The sequence below is a fragment of the Macrotis lagotis genome, chromosome 3 (genome assembly GCF_037893015.1).
Source record: "Macrotis lagotis isolate mMagLag1 chromosome 3, bilby.v1.9.chrom.fasta, whole genome shotgun sequence".
In the NCBI taxonomy this organism is placed as follows: Eukaryota; Metazoa; Chordata; class Mammalia; order Peramelemorphia; family Peramelidae; genus Macrotis; species Macrotis lagotis.
In genome coordinates, this window is record NC_133660.1 from 65,933,355 (window position 1) to 65,944,752 (window position 11,398).

At 35.7% G+C, this 11,398-nt stretch overlaps 1 pseudogene; it reads left to right on the plus strand.

The window, feature by feature from the left end:
• The first annotated feature begins 1,101 nt into the window (after positions 1-1,101).
• On the plus strand, positions 1,102-1,758 carry LOC141516115 (YEATS domain-containing protein 4 pseudogene; annotated as a pseudogene).
• The last annotated feature ends 9,640 nt before the right edge of the window (positions 1,759-11,398 follow it).

The following is an 11,398-nucleotide window of genomic DNA, read 5'->3' on the forward strand; positions in this document are numbered from 1 at the left end:
GCTAATTTAGGTTTTTAATTTCCTCTTCATTTAACCTGAGCAATTTGTAGTTTTGTAAAAATTCATCCACTTCACATAAGATTATCAAATTTATTGGCATACAGATCTGCAAAATAGTACTGCACAAAATAATTTCCAACTCATTGATAGTGAGTTCCCAATTTTTGATTTATGATACTAGAAATTTGTCTTGCTTCTGTCTTTTTTTAGTCAAATTAATCAAAGGATTATCTATTCTAATGTTTTATTTCATAAAACCAACATTTGGTTTATGTGTTTGTTTAAATTTTTCTTGATTTTGAGTTTACTAATTTCTCCTATAATTTTAGAATATTTAATTTGGTATTTAATTGGGGTTTTTAAATTCTCTAACTTTTTGCATTGCATGCTCAGTTCATTGATTTCCTCCTCTATTTTATTCATTTAAACATTTAGAGATGTAATAGCTGATTTGGTTGTTTCACATATGTTTTGGTAGGTTTTCTCATTATTGTCATTTTCTTGTATGAAATCATTAATTCTTTCTATGATATATTGTTTGATCCAGTCATGATTTAAATTGAGGTGGTTTAGTTTCCTATTAGGTTTAGGCCCATCACTTTATGGACCATTACTGGACTATAATTTTTTATTAATTGTTATTGCATTATAGTCTGAAAAGGATATATCCAATATATTTGCCTTTCTGCATTTGATTTTGTGGTTCCTATGCCCAGGTCATGGTCAATTTTTGAGTAAGTTTCATGCATGCCCTGCAGAATAAAGGTATATTCATTTCTATACCCATTCAATTTTTCTTTAAAAGTTTATTATGTCTAGGTTTTCTAACATTCTATTTATCTCCTTAACTCCCTTCTTTTTATTTTATTGTTAGATATATCTAATTTTGAGAGGCACTTTGAAGTCTCCCACTAGTAATGCTTTGCTGTCAGTGTCTTCCTATAACTCATTTAGCTTCTCCTTTAAGAATTTGGATGCTGGATTCGCCTCCCCTCGGTACCAGGGAGGAGGCCAGGCCCGGGCGGGAGGAGCGCTCCTTGCTGCTGAGGGGCCCCGACCCTCTCTCCCCTCTGGCGGCGGCAGCTTCTCCTCGGGTGCAATATGTTCAAGAGAATGGCCGAATTTGGGCCTGGCTCCGGCGGGAGAGTAAAGGGGGTGACTATTGTTAAATCCATAGTTTATGGTAATGTTGCTCGTTATTTTGGAAAGAAAAGAGAAGAAGATGGACATACTCATCAGTGGACAGTATATGTAAAGCCATACAGGAATGAGGATATGGGAGCATACGTAAAAAAAAAAAAAAATCCAGTTTAAATTGCATGAAAGCTATGTTAATCCTTTAAGAGTTGTTACTAAGCCACCATATGAGTTTACAGAAACAGCTTGGGGTGAATTTGGAATAATCATCAAAATATTTTTCATTGATCCTAATGAAAGACCTATAACACTTTATCACTTATTAAAGCTATTTCAGTCAGACACCAATGCAATTCTGGGGAAAAAACTGTTGTTTCTGAGTTCTATGATGAAATGATATGTCATGATCCAACAACATGAAAGAGAATTTGCTGAACTTGAAGTAAAAACCAGGGAAAAATTAGAAGCTGCCAAGAAAAAAAAACAAGTTTTGAAACTGCTGAACTTGAAGAGAGATTAAAAGCAAGTCGTGAAACTATCAATTGTTTAAAAAATGAAATCAGGAAGCTTGAAGAAGATGATCAGACTAAAGAGATATAAAAAAAATCTCACAAGGACTTAATTAGGGAAGTAATTGAAAATAAAGTGGATTTTGTAAATGCTATTATGTTTATTAAAGGAACTCCAGGCATAGTTGTCTGTCTTAGACTTCTTTGCAAAGACTCCAAGGATTTGTATCTTTTAAACAATTTGACTGTAAAATCTTCATAGGCAATTATAAAATGCATTGTAAAGATATTTTGCTAATCCACTAAGGGCATTTCTATGAATTCAAGTACAACCTCTAGTGTTTTGTTTCTAATTGCATTGTGTGTAAAGCTTGGTAACTTTCATGAGAAATAAGGTATAGCTTTTACACAAATTTTGTATTTTTTTCAGAATGTAGAATTAGAATTTAAAGAACTGGACTTGCCTGGTTTACTGTTTCCATTAGACTCAAGCCTATTTTATATGTGCTACAGAGAAGCCACCCATAGAAAGATACCTTTCCTCACCTGCTATCATCCCTCCAGATGAAGCCTGTGGACTTAGAACATTGAAAACCATAGAATCATATTGGATCAGTGGATCAGTAATGGACGTGAAGGGGCTTTTAGAAGTATGAAGGATGTTGCAAATCTAAACTGCACAGTCCCAAGGATACCTGGTGAAATGTTCGTTCCTAGTGGACAGTGTTGAAAGTTTACTTTTTTCTCAATTTCTAGGATTTGAAGGGAGTTTACATACACTATATAATGGGTTAAAACTAGCCAATGTAGCTCTGCAACAATCTCTTAAGGGAATTTTCCATGTGTTACAGCTTCCCATTTAGGGGATAAGCATTGGTATTGGGAGTTCCCTGGTTAGGGAACTTCTGCCAATATAGGTAGGAATCCTCCCTGTGATATCTAATTTGAGAATTGCCTAGAGCACCAAGAGGTTGAGGGACTTACCCAGGATCACCGGCAGTGTCTGTTGCAGATGGGACTTGATCCTGGGCCTTTCTGCCTCTGAGTCAATCTCTTGTCATTTAGGTGATACTGCTCTCATTTACTTAGGCATATTCTTAAGAGATTGAAGAACATATTTCCATGTTTGAATATAGTTTGTAAATATTTGAAGGTAAAATAAATTTTGATGGATTAATTTAATAAAAAAGAATTTGGATGCTATACCATTTGTTGCATACATATTTAGTGGATCAATTGCTTCATTGTCTATGGAACCTTTTAGGAAGTTATAGATTCTTTCCCTATCTCATTTAATGAGATCTATTTTGCATCTCCTTTGTCTGAGCTAAGAAGTGCTTCAATTTTCACTTCATTTTCCATTTTATATATATTTCTTTGCTCCAAATTTCTTTCTTGTAAGGAGTATATATTAGCATTTTGTATTTTAATCCACTCTGCTGTCTGTACACATTATAGGGAAAGGTAATCCCATTCATATTCAAAGTTATAATTACTAACTCTTTCTTGCCCTCCATGCTAGCTTTCCTTATTTGTATTTTCTCACTTTTTTTAACCTTACCCTATTTCCAAAAATTTTCCTTCTGAATGCCACCTCCCTATTTCTGTTTGCCCCCTTCTATCCATTGCTCTCCCCTTTCTTTCCACTTCCCCTTTGTCCCTTCTTCCTTTCTTCTTTCTAGAAGATCCTCTTTTTCTGTCCCCTCTTCCTTATACTTCTTAATACTTGAAAGGTAAGATAAACTTCAAAATTCAACTGAGTGTATGTGTGTTAATACCTCTTTCAACCAAATCTGATGGGAGTAGCATTAAAGTGGTTCTCATCTCTTCTCTTCTTCTCCTCTACTGCAATAGTTCCTTTGCACCTCTTCATGTGACGTAATTTAGTTCATTCAATTTCCCCTTTTTTCTATCACTTTACCATGGCCCATTTTTAGGGAGATATTATTCTTAAATCATTCTATCAGAGTCATGGACAAGTCATGGGACCATTATTTCTGGTTAAGTATATTCCCTCTAATAGAGTTAAAATTCTCAAAAGTTGAGAATTGGATAAGTTTGGATAAGCTTTTTTTCTTTTTCTCTGTTTACCTTTTCATATATCTCTTGAGTCTCCTGTTTGAAGTTCTAATTTTCTATTAGGCTCTGGTCTTTTCATCAGAACAAATTGAAAGTCTCCTATTCTGCTAAATATCCATCTTTTTTCCCTAGAGGATAAGGCTCAGTTTTGCTGGATAGTGGATTCTTGACTAAATTCTTAGTTCCCTTGCTATCTAGAACACCATATTCCAGGCCTTTTCATACTTTAATATTTATTCAGCCAGGTCCTGTGTAATCCTAACTTTTTCCATGTGTGTAGTTTTGTTTTTGAGAGAATTATCTTTTCATTCTTGTTCAATTATATTTCCAAAGGATTTGTTTTCTTTTTAGAAGATCCTAATTCTCTCTTGGATAATGTTAATTTTATCTTGTGTTTCTTTTCCCAATTTTTCCATTTGACTTTTAAACTCCTTTATGGTCTCTTCTGATAAGTCTTTCTGGGCTGGAGACCAATTCAAATTCTCCTCTGAAGCTCAGTCCTCTCAGTTAGGATACCTGTTTGCAAAGTAACATTTAGTGGACCCGACTTTTCACTGGCCTTTCTTCATTTTGTACATTTTCCCTATGATCTTGTGTTTCAGGAGGGGCTGATTCACATACATTTGGTGTTGAGATGCCTATAGGTCTTTGCCCACTCCAGGGAATTACTCAGTGGGTAAGCCTGTAAGGGATAATAGAAGCTTTTTCTGTTTTATCTGTGAAGTTAATTGGTGACTCACTCTCTAAGGATGGAGAGGAGGGGACAGCAAGATCTGGACTGTACTCTCCCAATGTGGGCTAAATAGATAGTCAATTTAATCCACAATCAGTGCTGGGGGAGATCTACTGCCCCAACCTGAACCTTGAGGCAAGGTGCAAACACCTGTGGATTGGTTGTATTGTTTGTTCTGGAGAAAGCCACATTCTCCCACGGCAATGAGGAGGTGCTCAGTTGAAAACAAGGGGACTTTGCAGAAAACATGGGGGCTTGAGAACTGCATTTTTATCATAATTTCCAGATCAGCCAAGGCGAAGGGATAGATGTCTCTGCCACAACACAAGTACTTCCAGGGTCAGCATGCACACAGAAAACACTTACGCAGCTGGCCTCAAGTCAGTTCCCTGCCCTTACCCCATCACCCATATGCTCATGCTCCCTTCTGACAGACCTTGTTGCAGGATCTTCTCCTAGATTGTTCTCTGTTAAGAGGCTTGATTCATGTTAGTTCTGAGGGAAAACCAGGAGACCTTAAAACAGTGCCTGCTTGGGGAAGCTAGGTGGCACAGTGGATAGAGCACTGGCCTTGGAGTCAGGAGTACATGAGTTCAAATCCAGCCTCAGACAATTAATATTTGCCTAGCTGTGTGGCCTTGGGCAAGCCACTTAACCCCATTGCCTTGCAAAATCTAAAAAAAAATAAAAACAGTGCCTGCTTCTCCCTGTCATCATAATGGGAGGTCCAGTTATGTGGCCCTGTAGGGCAAATGTTCTTTACATATGGTGAAAATCAATGGCCATGTCAGAAATGCTAGTCTCTTCTATAACCTTGTTGTTCTGACCCTGCCTATGATCATTTTACCCAATTTAAAGGGTAACAATGAGCTGCAAATATTTTACATTGCCTTTATCAAGGACTTTTTTTCAGACCTTTTATTCAATTCTTTCATATTTAGATACTACTTCCTCTTCTTCTAGTGCTCCTTTCATCAACCTTCTTGAGGAATGGAGATCAGGATTGAATAGAAATAGCCAAAGAAGGCATTTAATTGACATAAATTCCTCTAGAATTCCTGAAGGACCTTACCAAGATGGGATAGAGTGTGATGGGAGGAATATTTTTAGCCCTTAGGAAATTCAAAGTTCACAGTTTTAAAAATGTTTTTTTGTGTGTGTGTGCTTTCATTAAAAGACATTTTTTTCCAATGAGAATTTCCTTGAGAATTGGTTGACTCAGGTCACTAAAAATTGAGGCTGTTGACAATCACTTCCTCATCATCCAAGGCAAAAAAGCTACAAGATGATTCAGACACCCTCTGATGATTTATCATACAGCAGTTAAGTCAAAAAATATTTATTAAGCACTTACTACGTTTTGGTACTGTTAAGTCTATAAAAAGAAACAAAAGTCAGTGTGTATTTTCAAAAAAAAATTCAAAATATAATGGAGAAGATAAAAGACCAGAAAATATGTCCAAATAATATATTATAGGTTATAAAGGAAATAAATAATTAAACAGGTTAAAAAGGAAAAAAAAAATTAAAAATTAAAGAATTTAAGAATACCCAAAGAAGATGGACTTTCCTGGATGTCATAAGGTAGGATTGAGGAGGAAAAAACATTATAGGCATGAGGAACATCCAGAGAAAATTTCCAAAACAGATATAATTGTCTTGTTTGTGGAAGAGCCAGGAGGCTCTTCACTATATCAAAGAATTTGTATTGAGGAGTAAGGTGTCAGAAAATTGAAATTACCAGAGAAGGATTACAGGATAAATGGCTCTGAATGTCAAACAGAACATTTTCCTTTGATCCTGGTATAGACAACAATATTCCAATGGAGTTTATAAAGTATAATTGTGACATTCTAATGACACTTGTGGAAAAAAAAAATCATTTTCAATGAAGGATAAATTAGAGTGGAAACAGGCAGATCCACCCACATGCTATTTTAATAATTCAGGAGTGAGGTGATGTCAAAAGAAAGAAAGGGTCATATTTGAGAAATGTTTCAAAGATGAAATCAATAAACTTTGGTTACACTTTATTTTGAGGAGGTGAGTGATAGTGATAAGTCCAGAATATCATCTAGATTGTGAACATGAGGAGCCATGATGTTACCCTTTAAAGAACAGGTGACAACACCCTGATCTGTGAAATAATTTGACCTGGTGCTGTCATGGCAAATGAAAATGGGTCTCAAAATAAATCTAGGACCTTTTCAGGTGTAAATTAATTAAATGTTTGACTAAATTTAGCAGTCTAATTTTTAAGTTGGTTATTTTGTATGACCTAGGAATATTGTTATAAATACTCAAATGGCTCTTGGCAGAATAAAACGATTCCCTACCCCTACTATAAATGATAAGGAAAGTAGGAGAGGAGGGTTTAGAGAAGAAATGATATTTTGCTTTACACATATTGAGATGTCTACTGGATATATAGCTGACATTTCTGAAAAGCCATTGGAAATGGGAGACTGAAAGTTACCTGAGAGTTTAGAACAAGATAGAGTTGAGAATCATGAGCAGTGTGGTAGATAGGAAGAGGAAAAGATTTCTCAGTACATAATTCCAAGTTATTTCAGTAATTTAGTCAAAGGAACTATGCTCAGAATCAATAAGCGGTGTCTTTAATAGTTATCCTTGTTGAGAATCATTCTTCAAGAGAAAATGAATCAATTTTGCTTCACTATTGATCAAATCTCACTTTGTTCAAATATGGAATATACATAACGAAAAGACTGGACTGAGTCAGGCCCAGTTTAAAATAACCTCCCATGACCTTGGAAAAAATACATACTCCCACTAATATATTTGTTTATGTTTTGGTAATCTCTCTCTCCAATGTTACCTTTGTACAAATCTAGAATCAAATAAGGCTTAAACAGACTTCAATGGGGAGACTTTCATGCCATTTATTCTTGAGGCCTGTAGTAAACCAGGTAAAATACATGCCTAGTCTCACTTAAACCAGTTTTTGTTGCTGATGATGGCATTTTATGTACTGTGAAAAGAAAGAAATAGGGCATTATATGCCACAGAATGGAAGTATCATCAACTCATTTCCAGGCTGAGTATGGTTCCTCTTTCAGGTCTTCTGCTTCTTTAGGTCTTTTTTCTTGCTTGCAAAATATCAAGGAAGTTGAAATACATTGATTTCATCCACTTTTTTTCCTCTCCTCAATCTTGTGGGTCAGAGAGGAGGAGGGAATGCACTGACTAGATCAATAATTTATCTGCCTTCTCCTACTACATCAAAGTTCCTTCCAAGAGCAGATAGATAATGTAGTTAAGCTCTGCATTTCCTAAACTCTCTTTTGATCAATAATTCATTATCTCTTACTTTTAACAATAAGTAAAACTTTTAGGACATTTGCCATAATTAAATGAAAAGCCAATATTTGCATAATGTTAAAGTGGTTTTGAAACTAATTGCATGAGATACCTAATCACATTGTCAATTTTTCTCTTTAGACTAACACAAATTTAAGCACTTACTTAAGAAAGTATCACATATAAATGAATAATATTCTCTCTCTCTTTGTCTCAGTGTCTTTCTGTTTCTCTCTCTCTCTCTCTCTCTCTCTCTCTCTCTCTCTCTCTCTCTCCCACTCTTTCTTCAGCAGTTAATTTTATGAGGTTTCCTGGTTTCTTAGAAGCAGGGTATTTTCTTTCACATATTAGGATGATAGAGAGTGTTAGTGTGGTGAAGGGGACATGGAGTTCATTCTAGAGGTCAGGAATACTTGTGTTCCAACTTTGCCTCTAAGACATACTACCTGTAAGATCAAGGCAACTATATAATGCTCTTTGATTTCCAATTCAAGTTTCTGTGTTCTAATTATTAAGCAGACTGTGCATTGTGATTTATACTACCTATTCATTAATGAATATTTTTCTTAACATTTCAGAAAAATAAAAATTTCAAGTATCTCAACAAGCATTATTAATAAATATAGATTGATTAAATATTATAAATAGTATTTTGTGAAAAGAGTGATGTAAAAGTTCCAGTTAAGATGGTAGAGATAAGACAGGCACTCTGCTAGGGTCTACTCACTTTCTCTCATAAATAATATGAAACAAATCTCTTAATAGAAATTTGATCAACAAAACCCAGAAAAAGAACTAAGAGTAGAACATCTACCAACAAGGTCTGTCTCCAGGGATTGTGGGTGAATTGGAGTCAGAGAGCAGAGACCCAACCAAGGGGCAGTATTGGGTTAAGCCAGAGGTTTGATCCTAGAGGCTGAGACTTTGGCTGTGGGAGAGTGGGTCCTTGCACCAACCTTAGCTGCAGAGACTTTGACTCTGAAAGTGGAGGTCCAGGGAGTCCCAGAGGGGATGGATGCCAAATTCTAGCATGGAAAGATGCAGAATATGGTTGGACATCCATCTGCTTGGCTCAGGTCCCTGAGCTCCATACTTTTAGCAGAGTCCTCTTCCCAGTAATAGGGCCCCCCATACTCTCCCCTTTGTCTCAGGCATGTGCAGCAGAGCTACCTTACTTGAATAGGGAGATTAAATACCTCACCCCAGGGCCCAGCCCACATTGTTCAAGGATAACAGAACCCACAGCACCACCCACCTCCTCCAGGTCTAGGGAGAGGGCCTCAAATCAAGATCACAGACACTCCAGAGAAAGTAAACAGCAGCCTGCACTGTCCAAGGACACTGACTCAATGAAATATAGAAATTGTGAGGAGAATAAGATTTGGTCTCCAGGCCACAAAGACTTCCTAGAAGAAATTAGAAAGGAGTTTAAAAATCAATTGAAAAATTTGAGAAAGGAAACCAAGGAGAAATTAACACCTTGCTACAAGAAAACAAAGTCTTAGAAAATATATTTGGGTAAATAGCAAAAGAAAATAATTCTTTTAAAACCTCAGCTGGACAAATGGTAAACTCCTTCGAAAATACAATTGATCAATTGAAAAGGGAAGTTGTAAAAGAAAAAAGAAAGAAAATTATTCTCTAAATAAAAGAATGGAGTCTGTGGAAACTAATGATTTCATGAGACAACAAGAATCTGTCCAACAAAATCAAAAAAATCTTTAAAAAATTTTAAAAATGTAAAATTCCTAATCAGCATAAACCAATAACCTCAAGAATATATCCAGAAAAGATAACTTAAGGGTCATTGGGCTTGCTGAAAATATTGAAGAGAAAAAATGCCTGGAATCAATATTACAGGATTTAGAGATGGAAAACTTCCATGATATCATGGAACCAGGGGAAAAATAGTTTTTCAAAGGATACGTTGAACCTCTCTGGAAAGGGAATACACAATGAAAACACCACAGAATAATGTGGCCCAATCCTAGAACTATCAGATCAAAAAAGAAAATCCTGCAATTTAGATACCAGGGAGCCACATTAAGGATTACACAGGACTTGGCTACATCAGCATTAAAGGACTGAAGAGCCTGGTATGTGACATTGTGAAGAGCAAGAGAGAGTGCTTTGAATGCAGCCAAGAATTCATTATCCAGCAAACATGAGCCTTCTCTAACAGGGAAAAATACGGACATTTAAAGAAATTGGAGACTTCCAACTTTCCTGATGAAAAGACCAGAGTGAAAAAGAAAATTTGTACATCTAAGAGGAGACTCACATGAAAAGGTAAAAAAAAAGTAAAATTGCTATCCAATAAGAAGCACCTGGCTATGCCCCCACATGGGAGAATGATTCTCATAATTCTTGAGAATTATGAATCTATTAACCAAGAAGAGGGTAAGTGTATGACTTATCCATGAAACTGCTATCCAATAAGATGAGATCTGCTATATCCCTACCTGGGAGAAAGACTCTAATAACTCTCAAGAATTGTAAATCTATTAGAGAGAACATACCTAGCCAGAAGTGAAGGTCACTCATAACTTTTCTGTGAGTCAGAAAGAATGATTTAAAAATAATACCTCCTTGAAAGGGAGGACAGTAAGGAGCCAGGAGGATGGAGGAGATTGAATGGGTAATTCTCATTACATTAAGAGTTACAAAGGACCTATTGCAATAGAGGGTAAGAAGGAAGGAGGTGAGAACTGCCTGAATGTTACTTTCACCAGATTTGGCTTAAAGTTAACATACACAAACTCAGTTAAGAAATTTATCTTACATATCAAGTATAAAAAGGGGAAATGGGTAAGGGGAGGAAAAGAGGAAGTAAGAGAAGGAAGGGGAAAAGGGAATAAAAGGGGATTGAAATTGGATGTAAGGGGGCAAACAAACTGAAGCTGGTGATTTTAAGAAACAAAATGCTGGGAAATATGGATAAAGAAAAAAGGGAAATTATAAACAGATGGAAGATATCATGGAGGTAAATAAAGAGTTAGTAATTATAACTTTTATTGTGAATGGAATGAATTATCCCATAAAATAAGTGAATACAGGCTGGATTAAAAACAAGAATTCTACAATATGCTGCTTAAACTCATTTGAAACAAAGAGATATATATGGAGCAAAGGTAAAGGGTTGGAGCAACATATATTTTGCTTCAGCTGAAGTGAAAAAATAGGGTTGGAAATCCTTATTAGTCAAGACTTTTAAAAATAGAGTTCAATAAATGACATAAGGAAGGAAACTATATCCTCCTAAAAGGTATCATTGAAAATGAAGCAAATTCAATGCAACAAGTGATACAGCATTCAAATATGTAGAGAAGACATTGAAGGAATTACAGGAAGACATAGACAGCAAAACTACTGATGGGAGAACTCAAACTCTTGCTTTCAGATTTAGATAAATCTAAGAATAAAATAAAATGAATGAAGTTAAGGAGGTAAATAAATTGTCATAAAATCTAGGCATGATTGACCTCTGGAGAAAATTTAATGGGAATAGAATGAATAAACTTTTTTTTTCCACAGTCCATAGCACTTACACAAAAATTGACCATATACTATGGCATAAATGCAGAAAGTACTGAATACATCCTCCCTAGGTCATAATGCA